We start from the raw sequence: 15,022 nt of genomic DNA on the forward strand, positions 1-15,022 counted from the left end.
GCTCAGTAGAAGCAACAACAACAATAGAAGCAAAAAATAGAAGCAGAGGTAGAAATTAGGTTATTTTGCTCCTCATGCACCAGTGTCTGTTAACTTGTTTATTTAGTGAGGGTAGAGGCACGAGGGGCAAGATTCTTCTTTTTCTTCTTCTTATCCGAGTCAGGGGGGGAGTAGCAATGATGGTAGGGGTGAGGAAGTGAGAAAACTATGAAAGGCCAATGTTCATAGTGTCAGAGAAGACCCTAAGGGGGTTGGAGGAGAAGAAAGGACAGAAATAGAAGCAAAGGGAGAATGAATGTCTCTTAAGATCTGTTCGGCCTAATCAAACGAGACCCATCATGTAGGTGGCCGAGGCAAAATAGAAGGGGAATGATAAATTTGATCTCCTTCAACCACTCCATCCACAAATCTGGTTTGGAGGCTTATTGCCACTAGCCTCCTATCTTTGGATACTCTATGTTGTTATTTCCTAGTCTCAACAACGAAAATGGCAGAAGAATCTACAGAGAGAAAAGAAAGCAAAATCAAAGTTAAATTCAACAACAGACAAAAAAGAAGGATGGGACACAGCTAGGTGCCTAGAAACCAATCTTACCCTAAAAGGTTTGAAGGACTCTAAATCCCTCATGAGGAGCGCCAGGGGTGAACTCCCAACTCTCGAAGATAATTAGGGGGTCCTTGTACCACCCATTGTCAGTATTGGGGAGAGACGGAGCTAGTACAACTGATGCACTCTTAGAGGACATCAAGTAGTACCTAGGGCACTAGAGGATAGCTTTCAGATTGTACTTGGAGATGGAAGTCATTGGAGTTATGCCCATCTTCTCTATTATCTCCACCAGATGGTAGAAGTTGTCAGACTTTTGGCCTAGAGCCTGGTTTATCTTACTCAACACCTCCCTAAGGAAGGGAGAGAGAGGAGGAGAAACTAAGGCAACCTTAATTTGTTCGGCGTAGACCATAATTATAGTGGGAAAGAGAAGTGTTGGATGACTGTAGTTTGCTTTAAAATGACAAAAATACTATGCAACTATGCCATGAAAACATTAAGTGATATCCTGTGTAACATTGTGTTAGAGCCTTATCGAAGGATAATAACTCATAAGTATCTTACCAATAGCGAAATGTTATATTACTCAAAATCTTAAGCAATTTTCTTATTAAAGGATAGCTATTATGTGCTTCTTTACAAAAGAGGTTCCACCTAAGTAAAAAAAACTTAAGGTAGAGCTTGGGGGAAGAGGTAAACAAGGCATAAAGCACTAGCAATACAAGCAGTGCAAGAAAATGGACCATTTTCTGTCGAAACACATAAGTAGAACATAGTATTAGAACCTATGCTCAGTTAAAAGAACATACCAACAATTGGGGTGACATCGCAAACAGTGCGAAAAAGTAAAGTTTATGTTAAAGGTAGAATAACAGTTGAGCACGCAGCACAAAAAGCGTAAGTAAAGTATAGTGTTAAAGTTCATGTTAACTTAAAAGAGTAGACTGACAGTTGTCTATAAAGCGCAAACAATGTGAAAAAGTAAAGTTTATGTTAAAAGCAAAATAGCAGTTGGCATGAAAATAAAATTTTCATTAATGACAGGGGTACAAGAAAAGTCCAAAAATGGGAGAGTATAGAAAATAACCAGTAAAAATAGAGCACCAGCAGGGTATAACAAAAACCATTAGACATGTTTTCACTCGACAATAGATGACTGGTTGGCAAGAGATGGGACCTCAATAGGATTGGGAGGGATCGACTGTTTTGTCTAAATCAACGTTGATAATAAGGACAAGATGTACGTTACTGGTAGGGGCAGGTGAATTGGTCGTTTTAGTTTGATCCAAATCTATGGTTTGCCCAGCCTCTATGAGTTCACCTGGGACCAATCCAGGTAGCAACGAGGTTCCCCTCCTCAGCTAGTTGGATGGATGGGGCTCGCCTATAATCACCAGACTAGCTAAAAATTTCTTTGACATAAGGACCTTCAGGATTATCGTAATCCTCTTTGTCTTATTCATCATCTTCCTCATATGAAATCGAGCAACCTCAAAGCCTTTGTCATAAACCTTGGAAGAAGCTTCCTTTGCCAATCGAAGGTATTGGGCCTACAGTTACCCTAGGAGTTTCTTCTTGTCTCAGCCTCATCCTCCTTGGCCTGAACTGCTTAACTGTCAAGACTAGTCTTGAGAAAGCCTAGCTCAAGTTTTTGTTGTCGTAAACGCAATTGGAGATCCAACAGTTCTGTGTCTCTCCTCTGCACTTTCTCCTTGTAGTTGGCCAGTTCCAGTTGGAGAACATCCTAGAGATCTGCCAACTTTTTATTTTTGGCCTCCAAGTCTAAGTTTACCTTGTAAAACTAGGTCAAATTAACCTCGTAGGAAAATTAGATAGAGGAGGCCAGCTCAGCTTGGAGTATAGTGATTTTTTCCTCATGCTCTCTAGTCAGAGTAGTTGCCTTGTTCTCAACCTCACGCCATTTCAAGAAAGCCAAGGCACCAAAGGCAGTGACTACAAGAAGAATAAAGTAGTTCAGTGAGTAAAGCATAAAAAGTAAAGAGTAAAGTGGGAAGAGCAAATAATTACCTGATAAAGGCCATGAATGAATTGACTGAAACCTAGGTTAGCATTGGTTTGGTCCGCAATATCTCCGTCCTTGGGGAAAATGGAATGGGAGAGTAGAGGCAACAATAACAGGGTTCTTCACTTCACAACTCTTGTTTGTAGACATAGTTGAAATGGGGTCGAAAGTTGTTATTCTCGTTTCATCCTAGAGGACGACCTTACGACTCCTTTAGGGGAATGCAACTTCCTCTAGAGAAGTCAAAAGGTCACTGGGACCCTCTTTCTCAGACTCCCTAGAGGAGAATGACTCTTCAAATTCTTCCTAACCAGGCTACGCCTTTTGCACGGCTGAAACTTAGTAGTAGGGTTATGCTCCCTGATGGTTTATGAGCTTTGCACCGCCTGAGCTTGAATTTTCTCAAGAAGCTCAGTAGAAGCAACAGCAACAATAGAAGCAAAAATAGAAGCAGAGGTAGAAATTAGGTTATTTTGCTCCTCATGCACCAGTGTCTGTTAACTTGTTTATTTAGTGAGGGTGGAGGCACGAGGGGCAAGATTCTTCTTTTTCTTCTTCTTATCCGAGTTAGGGGAGGAAGTAGCAATGATGGTAGGGGTAAGGAAGTGAGAAAACTATGAAAGGCCAATGTTCATAGTGTCAGAGAAGACCCTAAGGGGGTTGGAGGAGAAGAAAGGACAGAAATAGAAGCAAAGGGAGAATGAATGTCTCTTAAGATCTGTTCGGCCTAATCAAACGAGACCCATCATGTAGGTGGCCGAGGCAAAATAGAAGGGGAATGATAAATTTGATCTCCTTCAACCACTCCATCCACAAATCTGGTTTGGAGGCTTACTACCACTAGCCTCCTATCTTTGGATACTCTATGTTGTTATTTCCTAGTCTCAACAACGAAAATGGCAGAAGAATCTACAGAGAGAAAAGAAAGCAAAATCAAAGTTAAATTCAACAACAAACAAAAAAGAAGGATGGGACACAGCTAGGTGCCTAGAAACCAATCTTACTCTAAAAGGTTTGAAGGACTCTAAATCCCTCATGAGGAGCGCCAGGGGTGAACTCCCAACTCTCGAAGATAATTAGGGGGTCCTTGTACCACCCATTGTCAGTATTGGGGAGAGACGGAGCTAGTACAACTGATGCACTCTTAGAGGACATCAAGTAGTACCTAGGGCACTAGAGGATAGCTTTCAGATTGTACTTGGAGATGAAGTCATTGGGAGTTATGCCCATCTTCTCTATTATCTCCACCAGATGGTAGAAGTTGTCAGACATTTGGCCTAGAGCCTGGTTTATCTTACTCAACACCTCCTTTAGGAAGGGAGAGAGAGAGAGAAACTAAGGCCAACCTTAATTTGTTCGGCGTAGACCATAATTTCCCTTGACAACACTCGCCAGGGTCCTTGAGGTCCTTTTAGACCCGAATAGACATAGAGGTAGGGATATAAAGTCCTTTCTGAAGTTGGGTCATGTTGGTAACCATTGAGAAATCAAATACGCAGAAAAATAAGGTAAGAACAGAAGATTACCTTAGCTTGAGAGAGGTAAGAATGGTGATGAAGTATAAAGAGAAAGAGAGAAAGAAAATATCGTAAGCACAGAAAGATGAGATCGTAGAGAGCAATAGTACAGTAAAAGGGACAATTAGCACAAAGTTTCCTAATTATAAGAGAACATAAATGATTACGTACGCCTGGGAGGACAACATAATCCAACCTAAATGTCACAGTTTGGGGGGTAGTATTGATGATAGTGGGGCATGTGGACAAACATAGATGAAGGATAATTTGTCTCAAGTCATCAGAAAAGATTTGAAACGACATTGCATTAAATGCTTTGATTCATTAAAAGTAGATGAAACTATAGAGAATCAAGGCAGCCAATGAAGAAGAGGTTATGTGTCTTGAGAAGACAACGAGACTTCGCGTCTCTTCAAGAAGAGGTAATTGTAGAGGGAAATAATCGTACAGTTATCCATATCGTACATGTGTCCAAGCCGTTGAGTGGTACCATGCACAGACCAGCATACGGGGTACTACCCAACAGAAGGGCAGGCTAAGGTAGAGAACGCCTGGTATGGCTAGAAGGGCAGCACAACACTGAATAAGACCTGGTATGCCAAGCAGGGTAGATATAGTCAAAAGATGCGAATTCCATTGATGCGAATTCCATTGATGATCTTGAGAATCAGGGGATTCTTCGGGATCACCTCCCATGAGAAGGGGAAACCCTAAGTCAAGGAGAGGATCTATAAATAACACAATATACACAGACTTAAGAATCTTTTTTTGGTGGATTGGAAGTCTAACCAGTTTATTAGATTATTTCTCTATTTCTCTAACTTGAACATCAGAGAGTTTTTGGCAGGTATCACGTCGACACTAACAAGGGGGTAGCAGGAGTGACTTCGAATCCGTAAGGCATAATCCATTAGCACCATTCATGGGAATCTAAACCCACAAGTATAATTAAGCTAAATGAAAAGGTTGTTCATCGAAGGAAAATTCATGAAACACGACAGACAATCTATAGCATAGAATGGCTAATTGCATCGAGATGAGAAAAATAGAGGAAATCACTAATCGGTGGGTCTAACAATGAAAATATAGTACCCAATAGGTTTTGCAAGATTGGCATAGACTTCATTCATGTCAGCTCTAGAGACCATATTGTTGAGGGAAAAAAAAAATAAAAAATAGTTTTAATTAAAAATCATTTAAAAGATACCTTGGATCATAAAAAAGCAAACTTGAAAGAAAATGGTTGTACCTATCCCAGTTATCAGAAATGTCATTAGTAGTTTTCTAGTTATTTCCTAACTTAGAACCCTATAGAACTGGGTGTAAGTAACCCCTTAATCAACAATGTGTTTATTAAAGGCTAGCCCATCATAAGCTAGGAAAACAAGTTTCAGTCTAAGTCAAAAAGAGAATATGTTAAATGTTTAATAGGTATACCATTCACATAAAGAGAAGAAGATTGGGCAAGCAACCTTCATTAGGGCCCGGGTCATTATGGTAAGAACAAAAGCCACAATCTTAATAAACATTATTCAAAGAGATCATATACATTCAGAAGCACTGCTTTGAAAAACATAATTTCATGGACGACACCCACAGATTCTTACATCTTGTTTTTGTATAGGTTTGGTGTTTATAAAATATGCCTACTCAAGAAGCTCAAAGACCTGGAAAACTCACTCTCCTTATTGTAGAATCCCTTAATGATTCATATTTCTAGTCATTCAGGTCCAATCAGAAACTGGTAAGGGTATAAATAGCGCAACACAACTTCAAATAATAGTTGGATAGTAAAGCTCTTCATGAAATCTGAGTAATGGCAGATTGAGACGTCAACCTCGAGTGGTTATGTTCACCTTTATAGGTCACGATAAGTATTGAGGGTTCTCCAAGCTCCTCTTGACTTGCTTCCTTATTGGGCATCCTCTCATGTTGTTGCATTTATAGTATCCCCTGCATAAATTCATTCGACGATGCCTTCTTAATCATCAATTAGAAGAATTTTTTTTTGGTATCAGTGAGATCTAAAATGCACCAACAACAAGCATTATTGTGATATTGTTCACCCATCAATAAATTTGCAAATAAACGTTAAATGTGTTCTTCATAAGATAAGGAGGATAATATAAATAAGTTCCCATCTTCCATCCCAATGAGGAGGTACTTCTTAGCGTAGAAAGGCCAACTACTAAATAATTATGAGGAATTGGGTTGTAGTGATGGGTGGGAAGAAAAATCATAAATCAACAAGGAAGGTGGGCGGTCGCAAGACCAACTCCTTCGAGTTCACTCCCCACGTGTGGTATAAAATTTAGTATTATAGTCTTAAATTCACTTCATACATGAAAGCAAAAACACAATTAGCGGTTATGAGCTGAACTATTATAGATCCATGTCGCTGTAGACACCTTATTTTTTCATACGCCTGATTAATCAATTTGTCAGCCTGATTGCGATAGTTCCCAATGATGGATGAATATTCCAATATTTTTTATTTGTTATTATAGATATGTTTTATAAATTTGGATGAGGTATTTCAAGCAAACAAAACTCTAAAAATCACACTACGCTAGGAAAATATGACCTAAAAATATAAAAATCATCATTTTGATACAAAAAGAAGTTTTAAGAGAAAAATCACTAAAAAATTATCAAATTATCAAAATATCCCTAATATCGAAGCATCCCTAAAGCCTACATTATACTTAGGAAAATCATTTCGAGCACATAAAACAACAAATTAAAATCAAATAAATCATTTGACCAATTTTCATAAAATTCGATAAAATTACGAAAATGCCCTTATAGGGCATACAATCATTTCATGCCGAAAACCCATAAGAGACAAATCAATACTCCCATTGAATTCCTTACGAAAAATTGATTTCAAAACATTCCAAAACATCGAAAATCAACCTCTCAACACAAAAGCCCTCTTTAAAGACAAAACGATAATTTTTCAAACCCTAAAAATAAAAAATCTAAAACATTAATTAATGTAAAGTGAAATATTAATAAATCAATTTAAAATTTTTAAATAAATAAAACCAATTAATTAAGCCCATAGGCCAACTTTTAAGTAGTGGCCCATTTATTTAAGTGGGGCCCACATGATATTTATAAAAGATTCCTCCATCTAAGGGTCATAAAGAATTAAAAATATTATTAGGGGGTTCTCCAAAAACTTAAAAATCTTCATTGTATGTAAGAATTAAATCCCTAATTCAAAATCCTAATTAAACTCTAGTTAAAAAACTTAACTTTATCTTGAAGAAATCTAATCAAACACTAACTCTTCTAAAAAGCTCTATAAAAAGAAGCCTCCACAACCTAAATTCGGAAGTCAAGAAAAATCATAGGAAAGAGAGACCACAAACTCTCCCAGCCTTCCCAAAATCCTAAATGTGAAGCCCCAAGTCCCTACCTTACACCCAGACCTCATTTTTTACTCAAAAAATACCTAGAAATCTTTAAAAAAATAAACTCAGAAACCCTAAAAAAAATACCTAAAAGAGTCAGAAGATATTATATCTAGAAGGAGAATACCTAATCTCGAAGATTAAAAGTGGATCTATTGACGGAAATAAAAGTAGGAAGACTTACACGAGGAATGTTCTCTACCAGATTCTAAGGGGATCAACATTCACAATCACTCAAGTAACAAAGGTAATATTTTATTTTGATTTTTTAGGTCGTTATTTTGCAATGTAATTTTTTGGGAAAGTAAAGACAAGTGTTCGTCAGGCGGGATTGGTGCCTAACACCTTCCAATCTTGTAATGTGATCCCCATACCCATTCTTTTTGTAGATCAGTATTTTTTTAATTTATTGAGTTATATTTCGATTCCTAGACCGTAAAATTAGGTGGCGACTCTCAAAATCTAAAAAATGTATTCGCACTCTCAGATTGAGTGTGCTTTCAGTGGTGACTCCGTTGGAGATATTTTGAGGATCAAACTTGAAAAGTCCCAAATATTGGTGCAATGCCAAATCGACCTAATTTTTATTTATTTATTTTTATTTTTATTTTTATTCTTTGGGCTTGATTATGGATCATTTGTTTGATTTTTGAGTATTTTATTTTTTTTTTTATTTTTCTTGTTCTATGATCCGATTGAGGGTCACTAGTGATGATCCTAAATAATTCAAGATTTCAAAGGTTAATGAAATAAGGATGGAATGATTGTGGTTGGGATGAGGAGCCATAAATGTTTTTTTTAAAATAAAAAATAAATTTTTAATCGGTCTTGTTATACATGGTGTGTTGATTCACTTTGTGCATGATGACAAAGGATTTTAAAAAAAAATCACGAAAAAAAAAATCAAATTTATTGTACGTGGTGTGTTAGTAATATTTTTTCTTTTTTTTTTCTTCTCTCATATGTGCGTGATGGGGCAGCAAAGGAGAGAAGTGTCCCTCTCTCTCTCTCTCTCTCTCCTCTGTTCTTGATCTTCGATTAGATTTGATTTAATCATAAACAATGCTGGAAGGTCAAGTTACATATTTGTTGCAAAAATATCTTGGAAACTATGTAATTGGTCTCAACAAAGAGGCATTGAAGATCAGTGTCTGACAAGGTGATGTAGAGTTAACGAATATGCAATTGAGGCTAGATGTAATTAATGCATTAAAGTTGCCTGTTAAAGTTAAGGCTGGATTTCTTGGATCAGTGAGACTTATGGTTCCATGGAGCAGGTTGGGCCAAGAACCGGTTTTAGTTTATCTGGACTGTATCTTTCTATTAGCTGAACCTGCTACGGGTGTTGAAGGACGTAGCGAGGATGCTGTCCTAGAGGCTGTTACGTGCACAAATATGTTTTGTAATAAAAAGGATAAATCTGGACGATATGAGGTGCCAGTAACTTCCCTCTCACAATGTTTCCCTCTGACAATGTTTGGATGAACACTCTATCTACTTCATTGATGAATGTAAATGGACTTAAATAGAAGACTCAATACTCTAAAATAACTACCCATAATAAATGTGGCCCAACATGGCCCGTAACCACCTAACAAATACCCATAACAAACTTTGACCAAGTCCTATGTAACTGGATTGATAAACAACCCACGACTTTGTAGCCCACGACCCACAACCAGACTAAACAACTAAATAAAGGACTCCAAAGACAATGTAATTACAACTCATGCCATAATACATCTCCTCCTTATTCTTTGCTGCGCATCTAACATTCCTTCCCCCTTCAAAAGATCTTGCCCACAAGATCAGGGTCTTGCCTTTGTAGATCATCGATGTCTTCCCAAGTAGCATCTTCGATGGTTGCTCATTTCCATTGGATGAGTAGTTCAGCTCCAGCTCTGTGCCCCTTCTTTTTGAGTCTCCGCTAAAGAACAAGTTCTGGTTCAGGAATGAGAGTTCCTTCAGTGGTTACTTGAGACACGAAACATAGAAGGTGGGAAAAATCTGAGATTCTTTGGGGAGATCCAACGTATAAGCAACTTTTTCGATTCTTCGAAAGATCTGGAAAGGCCCGTAGTAGCGAGGTGACAGCTTCAAGTTTCTTCGAGTGGCTATAGACATCTGCCTATAGGGTTTCAATCTCAAGTAGACACAGTCTCCTTCCTCAAATTCTCTTTCGATTCTGTTCTTATTAGCATAATATTTTATTTTGCTTTGGGCTTCCTGCAGATTTTCTTATTTTAATTTTTTGATGAAATCCCTTTTTCGCAGCTCCTCCTCTACTGCGTGCACACGGGTTGTTCCTGGCTCATACGACAACATTTGGGGTGGAGATTGTCCGTATACAGCCTCATATGGTGAGATCTGAATAGAACTATACCTTGATGTGTTATAGACATATTTTGTAAGAGGTAGACATAGTGCCCAATCCTTTGGTCTGTCATTGGAAAAACATCGTAAATAACATTCTAAACTTTTTTTGGTTACCTCTATTTGTCCGTCTGTCTGAGGATGATAGGTAGAGCTCATTAATAGTTCTGTTCCACAAATACGAAACAATTCTTTCCAGAATTGACTTGTGAATATTGGGTCCCTATCATTGACTATGGTCTGGGCATACCATATAGCTTGAAAATATTTTCCATGAAAACCTTAGCTACTGACAATGCTGTATAAGGGTGAGTTAGTGGAATAAAGTGAGCGTATTTGCTTAGTCTATCCACAACTACCATTATAACAGTACATCCCTTTGTTGGGGGCAATCCTTCTATGAAGTCCATATTAATGTCATCCCAATTTCTCTATGGTATAGGAAGAGGTTGAAGCAATCCCGCTGGGTGGAGGGTTTCAACCTTGTTCCTCTGGCATACATCATACTCTCGAATGAAAATTCTTACATCACTACACTGACCCGGCCAGAAAAATTCCTTTTTGATCTTTGAATTTGTTTTATAAACTCCTGTATGGCCCCCTAATGGATTGCTGTGAAAATACTGTAGGATCTACTGCTGGAATGGCACAAAGGTTCCCAAGTGAAGCCTACCCTTGTAAAAGAGTAGCTCATTACGAACTTGGTATACTACTGAATCCAAGGTCCCTTGATGGTAGAGGTTAATTAACCTTTGCAACATTGGATCTTGGTAGTAAGACTTTTTTAACTCATCTATCCATGCTGCTTTGATCATACAGACTACTTGAATTTCTGGATTTATGGTAATTGGGGAGCTGTTTGGTTGGTGGGTTTGGAAGTGTGGATCTGTATTTCTGTTTGGGTGCTCTGAGTAGGGTAATCGGGATAGGGCATCAGCTACTGTATTAGTCTTACCACTCTTGTATTCGATCACAAAATCATAACCAAGAAGTTTGGAAACCCATTTTTGTTTAGCAGGGGTACCCACCCTTTGTTCCAGAAGATATTTCAAGGCACGTTGATCAGTGCATACCTTGAAAGTTTGCCCTAGTAAATAGTGTCTCCACTTCTTTATAGCCATCATTAGAGCAAGTAATTCTTTCTCATATGTTGATAGAGAGAGACTCCTTCCCTTTAAAGCTTGCTTGAGATATGCAATAGGCTATCCTTCTTGCATGAGAACTACTCCCAATCCTTCACCTGAGGCATCACATTCAATAACAAAACATTTAGTGAAGTTTGGTAGCCTTAATATTGGGGAATTCATCATAGCTTCATTTAACTTCAGAAAGGCTTGCTGAACCTTTTCATTCCAACAAAAGGCATCCTTCTTTAGTAAAGATGTCAAAGGGGCAGCAATATTTCCATAGTCTTGCACAAACTTTCTGTAATACCCTATGAGTCCCAAGAATCCTCGTAATGCCTTGAGGTTCTTAGGTTCCTTCCACTCCTGCATGGCTGCGATTTTCTGAGGGTCAGCCTTCACACCTTCACTGGAAATGATATGCCCAAGATACTCCACTTCTTTGCTTCCAAAAACACACTTGGATGCCTTAGCAAAAAACTGATGAGTCTTCATACCTTCTAAAACAGTTTGTAACTATGCCAAGTGATCCTACAGACTTTTACTATAAACTAGAATATCATCAAAGAATACCCAGACAAATTTCCTTAAATAGGGCCTAAACACTTGATTCATTAACCCCTAAAAAGTAGAAAGTGCATTCGTCAATCCAAAGGGCATAACCAAAAACTCATAGTGACTCTCATGGGTCCTGAAAGCAATTTTTGGAATATCTTCAAGGTTCATTCGAATCTGATGATAACCTGAACGCAGATCCAACTTAGAAAAAACTTGAGCCCCATGTAATTCATCTAAAAGTTCATCGATGTTGGGTATGGCATATTTATCCTTAATAGTGTCTTTGTTAAGAGCATGATAATCCACACACATTCTCCAACCTCCATTAGCTTTCCTTACCAATAAAACTGGTGAAGAGTATGGCTTTGGCTGCCTCTGATAATTCCTCCTGTTAATATCTCAGCTACCAACTTTTCAATTTCTTCCTTTTGGTAGTAGTGATATCTATAGGGTCTTACACAGGTAGGTCTAGAACCTGGTAAAAGAGTTATCTTATGGTCATGGCTTCTTGGTGGGGGTAAGCCACTAGGTTATTCAAAAACAGTTTGAAATTGATCAAGAATCCCTTGCACAGTCGCTGGTATGGACACAACACCCTCTAATTTTGTTCCTTCTAAAAACTAAACCCAAACTTCCTTAACAGAATTCCCTTTTAGAGTTTCCATATACTCAACCTCCTCAACTACTCTACTAGGTAGTTGTATTCATCTTAATGTGGCAGTGTCATTCCCGAGTGTAAAACTCATAATTAGGTTATTGAAGTTCCACACTACAATTCCCAGTATTTTCAGCCAGTCCATCCCTAAAATAGCATCACAACCTCCCAAAACTAGTAAGTATAGACTAGGAGTAACTTATAGACTTTGTAATTGGAGTGAGGCAGCCTTACAGAAACCAAGGTAAGGAAGGGTGGTTGATACGTCAGCCAACTTGACTGATTGATTGGTATCCTCAACTATCAATCTAGATTTCCTTGTTACATTTGGATCAATAAAACTATACGTACTCCCTGTGTCAATGAGAGTAATCACACTTGTTTTATTGGTGACCCCTGCTATTCTCATGGTCTTAGGAGCATAAGCCCCTGCTAAGGCATGCAATGAAATCCCTAAAAGTTCCCCTTTTTCTTCCTCTTCATCTTTAGGTTCTTCTGAGTTAAGGACAGCCATGGATTCATCTATCTGCTCATCCTCAACTTCCTCTATCTGTATCCCTTCTAACAGAAAGAGTTTAGGTTTATAGCATCTATGACCTGGTTGGAACCTCTCATCACAATAATAACAAAGTCCTTTTGCCCTTCACTCTTGCATTTGACCAGGAGATTCTTTTTGAATTGGTCATTTGGTCTGTTTGGGAAATCTGGGATTGTTTTTTGGTATGGTTACTATTTTTAGTATCGGAGTAGGGTGCCTGTGTAGGTGCTGAAGGAAGAGATTTGGAGTGGTTTGATGGTGTGTTTGGATGGGCGGGGGAATGGTTTCGCTGGGAATATGGTGAATTTCTCCTTATTATTTTCCACCTCTTGTAATTTTGCAAAATCAAAAGCAACATGTAAGGTGTTTGGTTTAAAAATAGTTACCATTATCCTGAGATCTTCTCTCAAACCACTCAAGAAGGGGAGTTTGATTGGTGTTTAAGGCAGGGGAATGGTTTCACTAGGTATATGGTGAATTTCTCCTTATTATTTCCATCTCTTGTAATTTTGCTAAATCAAAAGCAACATGTAAGGTGTTTGGTTTAAACATAGTTACCATTATCCTAAGATCTTTTCTCAAACCACTCAAGAAGGTACTTATCCTAAACTCTTCTGTTAATCCTTTGATTTTGTTGGATAACTCCTCAAATTGGGTTTGATATTCTTCTACTGTACTAGTTTGCTTTAGTTTAGTAAATTGCCCACAGGATCCTCATAAGTAGAGGGTCCAAACCTGATTTCTAAAGCACTAGTAAACTCATCCCAAGTGGTTACTGGGTTGGATTCCTTAAGCCATGATAGAGAGCTTTTCCTTCCATATGGAAGAAAGTTATTTGAATTTTTTGGTTATCTGGGATATCATAGTAAGAAAAGAATTGATTTGCATTTAAAACCTATTGGACAGAATCAGTCCCATCAAATCTATGAAATTCAAGCCTAAGGGATCTAGCTTGTATCCCCCCATTATTTTCAAATAAAGGATTGGTACTGACCTTTGTATTTGAGGGCCCTTCTCCTGAAACTAATTTGCCTGACTTTATCACCATTTGCTCATAAGTTGAAGCCAAATTGTTGAGTTGTTGTAGAACTGCCTCTAACATGCCTTTTTGCCTTTGTTGCTCTTTTTACAGAGTCTCATTCTTTCATTTTTAAAGCTGCCAGCATTTCATTCACATGAGCTTGCCTGGTTTCCTCAGCCATGTTGCACAAACACAGATCTGATACCAATTGTTACGTGCACAAATATGTTTTGTAATAAAATGCATAAATCTGGACAATATGAGGTGCCAGTAACCTCCCTCTTACAATGTTTGGATGAACACTCTATCTACTTCATTGATGAATGTAAATGGGCTTAAATTGAAGACACAATATTTTGAAATAACTACCCATAGTAAATGTGGCCCAACATGGCCCGTAACCACCTAACAAATATCCATAACAAACTTTGACCAAGTCCTCCGTAATTGGACTAATAAAAACCCACGACTTCGTAACCCACGACTCACAATCGGACTAAACAACTAAATAAAGGACTCCAAAGACAACGTAATTACAACTCATGCCATAATACATCTCCTTGTTTTTTTGCTGCGCATCTAACAAAGGCTAAGAAGAGCAGAATTCAGGAAGATTGGAATTGGGGTTTTAGAGAGAGTAAGAGAGATTTGTATCTTAGAAATTGTTCTTTGTCTTTGTTTCTTCAATAAAATTGGGGTAGGAGTTAGTGTTCTTACAAATTACTGTTTCTATTTTTATTTTTTATTTACAAATTTTTAAAAATTAGATTCTCTTTCAGTGATTGAAGGTCGGATTTCTTCGTTATCCGATTTCTTTAGAGGGAAAACGATTGAATTATGGAGATCATATAAAAAAATCATTTTTTTTAAATTTCTGTGTTTTGAGTTTTCTTCAGAGTTCCAACGAAGATGGAAGGGACTGATTTCATAATTCGACAGTCCTTGGAGGCTAAAATAATTGAATGCTGGATTTCCTCATTTTTGAATGAAGTGTATGGAAGAATGGTTGAGAAGTGTTAAAATTTTTGAGTGGTCGACCTCTCCAAATTTGTAAACCAAAGGCTATAGAGGATGAATATTTCCTCTAATGCTATAGATTTTGCTTGGTTGGAGAAGTGTTTTACAGCAAACATGTTGTCAGTCGAAAAAGAAAACATGAAATAAGAAGGGGATGAATTCTTGCTGCCCTCTCTATTGCGATGATGTAAAGAGGAGAATAAATTTTTTTTTTCTATTTGTTACAC

General features: G+C 37.9%; 1 long non-coding RNA gene across 2 annotated transcripts; it reads left to right on the forward strand.

The window, feature by feature from the left end:
- The first annotated feature begins 7,621 nt into the window (after nucleotides 1-7,621).
- Nucleotides 7,622-14,143, forward strand: LOC147394373 (uncharacterized). 2 transcript variants are annotated; one of them, XR_015181383.1, is made up of 4 exons: nucleotides 7,622-7,756; nucleotides 9,303-9,657; nucleotides 9,784-9,869; nucleotides 13,890-14,143. It is a non-coding gene; the product is annotated as an uncharacterized LOC147394373 (long non-coding RNA). The 2 variants fall into 2 exon arrangements; XR_015181382.1 differs by lacking the exon at nucleotides 7,622-7,756 and having other exon boundaries at nucleotides 9,066-9,657.
- The last annotated feature ends 879 nt before the right edge of the window (nucleotides 14,144-15,022 follow it).

This window comes from Akebia trifoliata, chromosome 9 (assembly GCF_017979445.1).
Source record: "Akebia trifoliata isolate Shusen 1 chromosome 9, ASM1797944v1, whole genome shotgun sequence".
Lineage (NCBI taxonomy): Eukaryota > Viridiplantae > Streptophyta > Magnoliopsida > Ranunculales > Lardizabalaceae > Akebia > Akebia trifoliata.